This window comes from Theropithecus gelada, chromosome 5 (assembly GCF_003255815.1).
Source record: "Theropithecus gelada isolate Dixy chromosome 5, Tgel_1.0, whole genome shotgun sequence".
Taxonomy (NCBI): domain Eukaryota; kingdom Metazoa; phylum Chordata; class Mammalia; order Primates; family Cercopithecidae; genus Theropithecus; species Theropithecus gelada.
In genome coordinates, this window is record NC_037672.1 from 135,183,590 (window position 1) to 135,195,492 (window position 11,903).

Below are 11,903 nucleotides of genomic sequence, written 5' to 3' on the forward strand. Positions count from 1 at the left end.
AACTGAAGTCCTTGTTCCTACCTTACAAAACCCACTGTTCTGCGATTGTCAGTGACTTTCAAAACCAAATAAGTACATTTAAGATGGTGATAGTGACATCAATGACTAAAGTCTTGGTCAATCTCTAAAAATTAAGAGGATGACCAAAAGGGCAGAATTGTTCAATCAAGTTTAGCCTAACTGGCCTCCTTACATATTTTAAGTTCAGCCTAAAGGTTTCTTTGCACATCATGAACTAGAACCCAAAGGGAGTTGTAAACAGACTGTGGCCTACTCTTATGCCAATCACCAAGTTTTGGCCAGTCAAAGGTGACCAAATGTTCAAACTGTGTTCAAATAAGGCAAATGCCAAGCTGTAACCAATTTGGCAGTTTCTGTAATTCACCTACGTTTTCTGTACATCACTTTCCTTTTTCTGCCCATAAATCTTCTACCATGTGACTGCATTGGAGTTTCTGAGCCTACTCTGACTCAGGAGGCTGCCCAATTCATAAATCATTCTTTCCTCAATTAATTACTTTTAAGTTGAATTCAGCTACGTTTTTTCTTCTAACACATTGACTATTTTGAAGTTAAAATTAAAATGCTCTGAACAACCAAATCAGTGTAAGCAAGTAGAGAGTCAATCCATGCACAGGGAGAAGATGTTTACCATATCTAAAAACGGACATAGAAATACTGTCTATACTGTCTAAAGGACTCTAAAAATCAAATCAAAAATCTGAACAAATACATAACTTGGAAACATATCAAAAGAAAAAAACAAATTTTAAATATGTTTACAAAAGAATGGCCAGTCTTACAGGAATCAGGAAGAGCTTTCCTCCATTACTCTTTCTTTCAAAGGCTGGGCCTTTCTCCCATGCTCCCTGCCATACTCTGTTAATAGGTAAATCTTCAGACTAAGTTACTCCCCTGTGTTTTCATTCTTCCTTACAGTGACTTCACAGTTATTCTTCATCTTCTGTTTTAAGCCTTAAATCCTATCTGTGTAATTGACCTCAGCAGTTTACCATACCACTCGGTCACTGGAATTCATATTGCTCAGTTATGTTCATCAAGTCTAATTTTGACAGCTAGTTGCTTTTATAGAATGGCTGCCCCTCTCTTCATATGAGCAGAACTTATCCTGCTATCCAGCTCTTCTCTTCCTTCTCACTCTGTACCATCTCTGAGTCCTGCATCTTCAGCCACAAACACCAGGGTTTATTCTTATGTGACTAATCAGTTCAACACATATTTAAGATAACTGAATACAGTCCACAAAATAGGAGCCTTTTAATATGTATTGTTACATTTCTATGTGAATAAATTATTAAATCACATATATATGTGTATCCTGATTTGGGACTTGTTACAAAGTTCAATACATAAGTGCAATAATGTTTTAAAATATAATAAACATGAGTTTTTGTTAACCTCATTATATTCAGAAGAGAGTGTTTTCAGTATTGTTTCCTTCCTTGTAACTTTCCTATTATTCTAACCCAGAAAATATAGGAAAGATATATTAATAGCTAAAAAGCAAATCAGGAGAATTTTTGGAAATATTTCTTCCTCCCATGTAGAGAGAAATAATCATATATCCAAAAATTAGTTGTAAAAAATGTCATTTATTTTATTCTGAGAAAATCTTAAATTTCTTTCTTGGAGAGTACAATTCTAATTATTATAAAACTGAGACAGATGGCTTTTCATTACTCTATGTAAAGGACAGTCTCTTGGATGTAATATCTAGAGCAGATGCTTCAGGAGGTTTTTTTATTAGAAATAAAACATGAAGAATGTTCAGAAAAGGCTCATTATCTTATTAAAGGGGAATTAAGCCATACAAAGCAGTCATGAAATTATATATCAAAGTATGTATTTACAGCATTAGGTATCTTAAAATATGCAATTATTTAAATGTTTTAGTCACTATGACATTCCTTACCTATCAGATTAAAATATCCCATTAACTTTAAGGTTAAGTAACAACAGAAGAATCATCATGGCTTTCATTTTTCTTGAGATACTAATGATTAATATGCTCCATTGAGATATCAATGTGTTATAGTATTGAAAGTTGTGCCGAAAAGGCTATATCAATTCAATGCAAATTATAGACAAAGCTGTCTGAAACTTAGTGTTACCCAAGGTCGTCAAATCTTGTAGCTAAAGTTTAATGCTAAGTGGATTTCTTGATGTCTCTATAATATCTACTAGCTGTTCAGTTTTCCTCGCTGAGATTGAAGAAATGAGATATATAATTGAAAGCTGGAAAAATCTATGTTTTTGCCAACCTGCAGTATGATAATTCCACTTCAACAAGTGATAACTAACATCTCAACTAAACTTAACCATATTGCCCAACATTGGAGTAAGTCTAAAGAAAGCAGCAAGTTTTATTCCTAAGTAACAAATTGTAAAATTAGCCACATATTTAGAAATCGGGTCAGTTGTAAAATTTTTAAAAGGCTAAGAATGAAACCCCATGTGCAATTTTTTTCTGACAAGGATGAGCTGAAGAGTGCATTTCCACAATTAGCTACATATTAGAATGTTGTATCACTAAAGGTTGGTACTTAAAGGCTCTCATTCATTACACTTTTTGAGAAAGAGATTTCACATTGATTTCCATCTCTCTGTCTTGGTTTGTTAACATGTTCCATATTTTTGGATTTTAAAGATTTTCTCCTGTGGATAGCAATCTTCCAATAAACTAATTCTTAAAATATGAGTCCTAATAATTGCGTCAGTCAGAATCATCTGATGCCTTAAGAATCTCTGTTTATCCTGAGCGATTGTCATAGACATACTATGGTTTGGTAATTATTGCTCTAATACTCATTGTTATTTAGCAGTCAATATATAGGTGATGCTGAACCTTAATTGCTCAAATTATTTTCATATTCAAAAGGACTTATTTCCCATAGCTTTATAAATTCCCAATTATTCCTAGGTACTTTTAACATTTGAAGTGCCATACTCCCACATTATAGGGATAAAAGTTCAAGCTAGATGAGCTTCTTTATATCCAATAAGATTTTTAACTTGTTCAAAATCATCCAGGCATAGAAAGCTCATTAATGGAGACAGGGAGAAAGGTGAACTGAAGAAATGGCTGCCTGAGAGGAAATATATATATATATATTTGCCACTACTCATTTTCTAGAGCTTATAGAAAATGAAGGTTAGGTATCTCTGATTTCTTCTAAAATTCAGGAATTCAGGACTTTCAATGTAGCTAGGATTCAAATCAATGCATTACATTAGCAGGGCTAATACACAAAATGCATAAGCCCATAGATGTTGTACTACTTTGGCTAACTGTAAAAAAACTCTATAAGAAGTAACATATAAACCTTGATATTGATCAAGTATAAACCATTGCTGATCCAAAATGGAAACCTGTAGCAATTTAAATGTAGTAAATTTCTAGTAATAAGAGAACATAAAGAAAATATAAAAAGCTGCTCCACACATTATAGTAATATATTTATAACTACATGTGCCTTATATTCTGAAACAATTCCTACACTGAAAAACCAACCATTGTCTTCTGAAACCATTCCCTTCCGGTATTAATGCTGTGGTGTTTATAAAATTCTTTCCCTTCCAGTCTACTGAGTGAGGTATATGTACCTGAAAATATAACATCAGTTACATCAAAAAAATTTATAGCTCACAGGATCAACAAAATCATATTTAAATTTGCAACACCATCAAGCATTTTAGGAAATCTACATTCTTGGATGAAGTCTGATATTTGATTGGAGAAGTCTGATTGTAAGTATGAATATAAGTAGGCTATGGAATAATAATCTAATTTGGACACCAAAAGTATAAACCCAGAGAGATAACTTAGTGGATGTGAGTACATATGTGATGTATTGGCCTTTGCATGTGATTGGTCTTTCAGTTATGTGTCACGGAAATGTTTACACTATATAATTTAAAGATTCATTGAAATCAAACCTCATATATATTTATTGGAATGGGTGTAGTATGTGATTCAATTTATAGCACTCGATTGTCAAAATAGTAATGCAATATTCTAATAGGTTAATATTCTAGCATTGCAGCAGTCTAGTAATATCTCCATATCTATCTATATTTATATCTATTAATCACTCATGATTGTATATGCATATCTATGTATATGTGTGTATGTATATATGTATACACATGCATACATGTTTTTCAGAACTAAAGAGTTAGGTTCAAAACATGGCTCAAATTTACTAGCTATGTGATCTGGGTTAATTTTTCTGTGCTTACATTTCTTCACTGTTAAAATAGACATAATTATGGCAGAATACATCTATGACTGCTATGTGGAATAAATGAATTAGCATATGTAAAACACCTCTGGTAATTATACACTCTCAATAAATGTCGGTTGTCACTTTTATTATTACCTTGCAGAAGTTATTTGCCTGGAACATTCCCTGCACCTCTATGCTAAGAAACGTGGTAGAGCAAGTTGGTCAAATGAGTTTTAGAGTTTCGGATTCTGGATCTCTGTTTTCTTAGGGATATGAACAACAATAAAAGATAGTCAGAAAAATTACTCAGAATATTTTGTTTGCTAAATCTTTTGAAGACAATGAGCTATCTTTAATGTTCTTATGTCTCTAATACTTAGCATAGTACTTGAAAATTAATTTTTGCTTACTAAAGACCTTACTAAAGGTCTGCAAAGTGACAATCATTCTATGGGCATTTATATAACAAAAATACTAACTTGCATACTTTAGGAGGGAAGGTCTTATGGCACTAATTTCAGGAGCTCAGTATCCAAATACAAGACGGGGCAATCTGAAAGTAGAGCCAGATCCCACATAGAGGAAGGGAAAACCAAGGTGACCACAGGAGCAGGCTCATTGTCACAACAGGCAATGAAGAGGTGTCTCTCTTATCAACTGTCTTCACAGTCCTATGATGGAAAGCAGGTAAGGTACAGAATTGGCAGCAATAGCACCTGGAAGAATGTCAATCTTGAAATAAAATTGGCAGGAAATAGGATTTGTATAGGCAGCTGGATAGGGCAAAGGCCAAAAATGTACTCTATGGGGGTAGATATATTCAAATTAGATTTCTTGGACCTGAAAGGAAATAAGCAACACCATTTTATATTCCCACAGTTGATTTTTGGCTTAAATACTCTTGTTTTGCGACTGCTATATTGTTCACGTGGCTTTGTACTTTGTAGGCAGTGTAATTGTTTTAGGTGAATGTGTTGTGTGGGCCAATTCTCTGGGAGAAATTTATTGAACATTTGATATATCTCAGGCACCAAGTTGAGTGATTTCTCATTGCACCATTTAGTCTAAATGCAATTATATTTTGTAATTCAATGTAGTTTTTAAATTTTAAGGGTAATATTATCACTACTCTATTTTTTAACAAATAAGGACACAAAAGAATACATAATTAACCAGACATCAACTTTCTCTAATAATTAATATTCTCCAGAAATAGTTTCAGATCCGTGGATGAATAAATGAACTAGCACTAACACTTACGGTTTTATTTCTTCTTTTGGGGGTTTACTTTTAGAGGAAGCCAATGTGCAATATTCTAATAACTTTTTTTGTCTAATATGATTAAGCTAGATTAATTTTATCTTAGTGTCTATTTCACTTGGATTTCCTGAAGTTTTAAAAACATGGAAGAACGTACGGGTGACATACAGGAGAAGTAAATTATTAATTATTGGGAAGAAAACTATGACACACATAGAAAGTTGGGTTCTATGACACACATAGAAAAAAATGTAAATTAATAAACTAAGTGATTAAGTTAGAACAGGTTGAATAAAGGCATTGCTTTAGAAAGATATGTTAGGCTCACAACAATGTCTGTAAATCTACATTTCACAGGTATGTTGCAAGTAGGGAGCATTGACAAAAGATTGTAAGGAGAGATTTCTTTTTCTTTCAGAGTTACAGTAAGATTTGCTTCAACAACCACTAAACACGATGGAAGATTCTACTGGTTATTTATACAGAAAAAAAAGGAAATTTTGTTTCTTTTAGTAACTCATTGAATGATAATGATGAAGAAGAGGAAGATGATATGTTGACATAAAGATAGAATGGCTAGATAGCATTTTTGAGCAAATACTAAGTATGAGACACTATTCCCAGCACCTTGCATATACCACTCAATCTCAACACCATTTGAGGTTAATGAGGTAGGTATGGTCCTTATCTTCACATTTTATAGATAAAACCTAACGTACTAAAATAGCCATGTACTGCGTGGTGAAGCCAGGATTCAAACCCAGGAATTCTGGTTGTAGAGCTCACAATATTCATTATCTGCTGCTTCTCTAAATATGCTAGAAATAAAGACACTATAATTTTAAAAAAGTTAAACAGAAGTAGAGCAGATGCCTAATGGTCAGAAAGGAGAGCCAAGAAGTTGAATGGGGAAAGGACTTCCGTGATGAACATGGAAAAAGCGAGAAGAGTTAGTGAGCCCCTGTGCTGAGGATCCCGTCTAGATGAGCTAACTTTCCAGTTTTCTTAGTTGCAAGGCACTGAGACAGAATAAAACTAAAGGTGGAGATTACCAAAGTCATTTTGTCATTGTTATGCTCGAATGTAGACATGTGAAAGGAGAGACCATAGATACAACCCAAATAAATATATTTGTTGCCATGTCTCAAGTGTTCTTCCCCTATAAATTTACTATAAAATCATGCATTTTCATTGTGAAAAAATCCAAATAACACCAATAGAATTATGTTTCAAGTGAATTACTTCAGATCTGCTAATCCTACACCCCAGAGGAAGCCACCGTTAAAATATTTTGGTTTTTTTGTTTTGTTTTGTTTGGCCTATTTGGAGATGTTCAAAGGACATCATACAGTTCTACAATCTGTTAACCATAAATCTTTGACAAATTTTCTATAGCTGCAGATACCTTTCCCCAAGTCTATAGACTCTATATTTATTTACAAATCACCCTGTTAATCTACTTTAAAATTTTATTTTAAAAAATTAAATTTTATTTAAATTCGTATGTATTTGTGTAATTTTCTTTGTTACCTGGGCTGAATTACTTTTTTTCTGAAGTGTATTATTCATCTGAATTTTGTTTATTGTGTTGATTACTCCTCCCTTTTCTATAGTATCTGTGTACATCCTCAGTGTTGAAAATTTTTTGCTTCCAATTCGTCTTTGAACAAGATACTTCTATCTGGTACAGCTATTTGCTCAGCAATGGTTAAGGCAAAGAGATAGGTATTGATGTAAGATCACCACAACTTCAGCAAGAAAATGGAGAGAAATCAGATTTTGACCTTCCCCTTTCAGGACAAGCAGTCACCCAGACAGAAGGTGTTGATTCTCAGTGAAGTTTGTAGCACTTAGATACTTTTCTGTGTTGATCTCTGCTTATAGTCAATTTGGACGCAGATTGTCAAATTGCCACTCATATTCAGTCCTCCATTATGATTCACCACCAGCATGATTTTCCTAGGTAAAAACAGAGATTAGAGAACATAGAGACATGTATCAACAACATCCTTTCTTTATCCAATATGATTTTTTTTTTTTTTTGAGACGGAATCTCGCTCTGTCGCCAGGCTAGAGTGCAGTGGCACAATCTCAGCTCACTGCAACCTCTGCCTCCTGGGTTCAAGTGATTCTCCTGCCTCAGCCTCCTGAGTAGCTGGGAGAGTAGCACGTGCCACCACACCCAGATAATTTTTGTATTTCTAGTACAGACGGGGTTTCACCATGTGGGCCAGGATGTTCTTGATCTCTTGACCTTGTCATCTGCCTACCTTGGTCTCCCAAAGTGCTGGGATTACAGGCTTGAGCCACCGCACCAGGACCAAGATAATTTTTTTAATGAATTTCAGAGCTATTACTTTACTATCAGCTTTTTTCTCATTTTAACAATTGACTATACCTCTTCTGAATTTCACTTTATTAATTGAATCTAGCTCACTTGATCCTGTATATGAGGTTCAATTAGTATTTTCATGAAACTGGAAGTGAATTTCTTGTCTTGTTTTCAGACTTTCACATAAAGTAGCAATTAACCACACAATGGAGGAAGGTCTGTGTTGCTGTCACTGCAATGATTTTACACAGTATTCTAAAGGCAGTTGTGATTCAAATACCACAATGCAAAGTTCTGAAAAGTCCTCAAAATAGAATTCTAATTTTTTGCACCTGATCTTAGCCAAAAAGCCAAGAAGCAATGAACTCCAAATTTTTTAAAGCAAGACAAAATTTATTTTTAAACATCTTAAGAGCAATATTCACATAGTTTTACTGAGCTACTCTATAATTAAATCAATCAGGAGCTGCTTACTATTTTATGTCTTTCACAGGAAAAGAAGGGCATATTAAAATTAAAATATATAATAATTTCCAAATAATATTTTTACCAATGATGTCAAATTTACTGTCAGATCCCTGAAAGATTTTCTTGCATCATTTGAAAGAGGCAAGAGGTACAAAAATATTACCTCAGCATCTGATTTTTATTAATCAATGCTTAATTTTTCAGCTTTGCCAAAGTAGTGTTTTGCTTTTTGGATTATTCAGTCATTTTATTTGATTTTTGCATGAGCACATCTCCCTTTCAATTGTAAATCCTCAGTAATAAATCTTTAAACTCTGTGCTTTCATTTAGTGCATGATAATACTGATTTTATTCTTCCTATTCTAAGAAATTTTTGTTGGCCATAAAAAACTTTGGATTCACCTTTCATACCCAGTTTCTTATGTGTCTGCAGTTGTTTCATCCCTTTATTTGAATGTATGATTTAACTCATGAAAACATACAAATGTTTCAATGTGAAAAATGAGCTATTTTTATTTTAAGATTATCTGACTTGCCTCAAGAGTGATTAGAAGACATAAGAGTGCTAGGCAACCAAATAATTTGACTATAAAGTAAAAATTGCCCACATCCTAACAATTATTGATCTCAACAGAGATATGCCAATCGCTTCTAAATTCATCCTCATCTAATGTAATTTTCTCTTCCATGTTTCAGGTTTCTTGCTGTCACTACATTATACTCCAGCAAGTGATGGCAAAGGAGAGTCTGCAGGCCAAATTGACCAACTGCTTGTTTTTGTATGACCCGTGAGCAAAGAAAGATTTTTACATTTTCAAATCGTTGGTGTATTAGTCTTTTCATACTGTTCTTAATATAAAGAACCACCAAGACTTGGTAGTTTATAAAGGAAAAAGATTTAGTTGACTCACACTTCCTCATGGCAGGGAAGGCTTCAAGCAACTTACAATCATGTCAGAAGGCACCTCTTTACCAGGAGGCAGGAGAGAGAATGAGTGACAGCAAGGGAAATGTCAGATGCTTTTAAAACCATCGTCAGATCTCATAATAACTCACTCACTATCATGAGAGCAGCATGGGGGAAACCACCCCCATGATTCAATTACATCCCATAAGGTCGCTCCCACGACACGTGGGGATTATGGATATTATAATTCAAGATGAGATTTTTGGTGGGGACAGAACCAAACCATTATCAGTTGGGTAAAAGAATCAAACAAAAATAACATTCTGGGCCGGGCGCGGTGGCTCAAGCCTGTAATCCCAGCACTTTGGGAGGCCGAGATGGGCGGATCGCGAGGTCAGGAGATCGAGACCATCCTGGCTAACACGCTGACACCCTGTCTCTACTAAAAAAATACAAAAATTTAGGCGGGCGCCTGTAGTCCCAGCTACTCCGGAGGCTGAGGCAGCGTAAACCCGGGAGGTGGAGCTTGCAGTGAGCTGAGATCCGGCCACCGCACTCCAGCCCGGGCGACAGTCTCAAATAATAATAATAATAATAACAACAACAACAACAACATTCTGTGACATGTAAAAATTATATAAAATTTAGACTTCAGTGACCATAAATAAAGTTTTATTGGAACACAACCATGCCAATTCATTTTTGTATTTTCTATAACTGCTTTCATGTTACAAAAGAGTTGAACAGTTGTTACAGAGACCACATAACCCACAAAGCCTAAATTATTTACTATCAGCCTCTTTACAAGAAAAAAAAAAATGTACTGATCCCTGTACTGGTACTGTAGGAAATGTTTGCCAAACCTAGTTTTTATTATTAAGAGACTATACAGCTGCTAAGAGAACAGTCTCAAGTCTGAAGCCAAGTTCCTCCATTTACCAAATATGTGTCCTTGGAAATTTTATATATTGTCTCTGTGCATTAATATTCAATCTGCATTCATAATTGTACCCTCTTCAGAGAGCTGTTGTAAGAATTCTGTGATCTAAAAGCCCTTATGACGTTGCATAACATATTGGAATAAAATTAACATTTTTTTCTTTTTGAATTTCATTTAAATTGCATAAGATTATTAAAAATGTGTTAATAAATTTTCAAATTGAATTCAAAAAAACAAAATTAACCCTTAATAATTCATACATTTGTCTGTATTACATTTTAATGAATAAAATTAGCATTTTTTTGAATTTCATTTAAATTGTGTAAGATTATTAAAAATGTGTTAATATTTTTCAAATTGAATTCAAAAAAATAAAATTAACCCTCAAAATTTAGAGATTTTTATATAATAGCAATCCAGTAATGTAAATTAATTTATACATTTGTCTGTATTAAATTTTAATGAAGGATTGAGGCAATGGCAGAAACATTTCTTAAACTTGAGAATATTACTCAAAGCATGAAAGTGATGAAAAACATTTTCTATGGGGCAGGAGTTAAAAATAATAGATAATAGAAAATGATATCTTCCCAATGTAATGGAGAAGTTAAGACTGTGCAAGAATATCATCTATATAGTCTGTATTCCTTAACCCATTTGACTTAACTCTTTTTTTTTTTTTAATGCCCTAACAACGTCTCCTTCCGTTTCTAATATATACATTTATAAGTCTATACATTTCCCTCTATATACCTCTTTGTGTCCCACAGGAGTATGTACCCCATAAAGTATGTACTAATTTCTATCATCATTTTTATTTGACTTACAAATTATTGATAGGTACGATTTTGAGTTTCCAAATGTATGAAGTTTTTGAAAAGTGTCAGTTTCTAATCTCCTGGGTTTTTTCCTCTGAAAGAAAGAATGTAGTAAATATAAATTTTATTCATCAGCATTAAGACTTTCTATGTGTGTATAGATATCATCTGCTAGTGGAGTTTGAAGTTTTACATATGTCTATTTGACCAAGCTAACCAGTTATGTGGTTTAAATATTCTTTATCTTTTCTAAACTTCTTAGCTTGTTTGATTTATCAGTGTCAGAAAGAAAAATGGTTAAAACTCTCAGATTATGATTATATGGGTTCTCAATACGTCCTGGTGATTGTGTCAGTTTTTACTTTATATATTTTTAAAAGGATGCTACTAGGTAATGTAGGCTCAGGATTAACTCTTCCTGGTGAATTATTCTTTTATCATTAAATAACAACTCTTTATCTGTAATAATACTTTTCATTTTAAAGTATATTTTGTCTGATATTAACAAAGTGTCACCGGCTTTCATTTGAATGATACTTATATAGTGTATTATGTTTTTTTTTGTTTTTTTTTTTCTTAATTTTATTTTATTTTTTTTAAATTTATTTATTATTATTATACTTTAAATTGTAGGGTACATGTGCATAACGTGCAGGTTTGTTACATATGTATACTTGTGCCATGTTGCTGTGCTGCACCCATCAACTCGTCATTTACATCAGGTATAACTCCCAATGCAATCCCTCCCCCCTCCCCCCTCCCCATGATAGGCCCTGGTGTGTGATGTTTCCCTTCCTGAGTCCAAGTGATCTCATTGTTCAGTTCCCACCTATGAGTGAGAACATGCGGTGTTTGGTTTTCTGTTCTTGTGATAGTTTGCTAAGAATGATGGTTTCCAGCTGCATCCATGTCCCTACAAAGGACACAAACT